The sequence below is a fragment of the Apostichopus japonicus genome, chromosome 13 (assembly GCF_037975245.1).
Source record: "Apostichopus japonicus isolate 1M-3 chromosome 13, ASM3797524v1, whole genome shotgun sequence".
Classification (NCBI taxonomy): Eukaryota; Metazoa; Echinodermata; class Holothuroidea; order Aspidochirotida; family Stichopodidae; genus Apostichopus; species Apostichopus japonicus.
The window spans coordinates 26,678,367-26,679,637 of NC_092573.1; positions in this window are offsets into that span (position 1 = coordinate 26,678,367).

Below are 1,271 nucleotides of genomic sequence, written 5' to 3' on the forward strand. Positions count from 1 at the left end.
TACTGTTGCTAGTTCAGTGAACCCTACTGTTTTGGGGTAGATGTCAAATGTCGTTTGAGGTCAACAATAGGTTGAATGTAATAAAAGTACTGCTATATCTCAAGAACCACAGGAGCTCATATATGTATGGTTTGATAGCTTTGTGTATTGCATGGTTTGTACAAAATTTGATGTAAGTATTAATATTTAAGTTTTAATATTTCTAATACGGTTGTGAATGAGTGGAACGGTTTGCCTGAGAAAGTTGTACTTGCAAGTAGTGTCAATGGCTTTAAGAATACTTTGGACAAGCACTTTAAGTGTCCCTCCTGATCCTTTTTTCTACTAAAGTAAAGTAAAGTAAAGTAAGGTAAAGTAAAGTAAAGTAAAGTAAAGTAAAGTAAAGTAAAGTAAAGTAAAGTAAAGTAAAGTAAAGTAAAGTAAAGTAAAGTAAAGTAAAGTAAAGTAAAGTAAAGTAAAGTAAAGTAAAGTAAAGTAAAGTAAAGTAAAGTAAAGTAAAGTAAAGTAAAGTAAAGTAAAGTAAAGTAAAGTAAAGTAAAGTAAACTAAACTAAACTAAACTAAGTCAGAGTTCATGTAATGTCTCCCAGGTGTCAAAACACCAGGTGCATCATGCATGAGAACTATTATGGTCTCTAAGTCTAGATAGAACTTCTGACTGGTTAAACCAGGGTTGTCCAACCTACGGCCCGCGGGCCACAGTCCGGCCGCCGCAGGGTTGCGTCCGGCCCGCCAGAGATGCTCTAAGGTGCGAAAATTTAGTGAGCAGATTTATTGATAACAATTTGAAGCTATATAAGCAATCATTCGAACCTTCTGGATCCAAAAAACTGCATACAGGTCAGTTTGTGTGACACTCTCAGCGGGGGGGGGGGGGGCTGGACTTTATTCATCTGTTATATCAGGAAGGAAAAAAAATCAGTGCACGCAGTGCTCACATTCTGTTGCCTTGGGCTTCGTGCAAAAAATCGAGCGTAGGGTTCATGCGGCCCCCTCCTTCATCATAATCATTCCATGTGGCCCTCCTCTGCAAAAGGTTGGACAACCCCGAGTTAAACGCTACCCATCACTAGATAGCTGACAAGTTGGCCTTTTACATGGCACCATCAATTTTCCGTATCATCACCGCGCAGATTTTTGCTATCAGGGCCCGAAGTTATGGTCACTTGTAAACAAACCTCTTCACTCAGTATAGACAATTTTCGCACGCTGCGCCTGGGAGGCGTAAAGGGGGCTAAAATTGCTTCAATTGACCCAAGTTTTGAACCACAT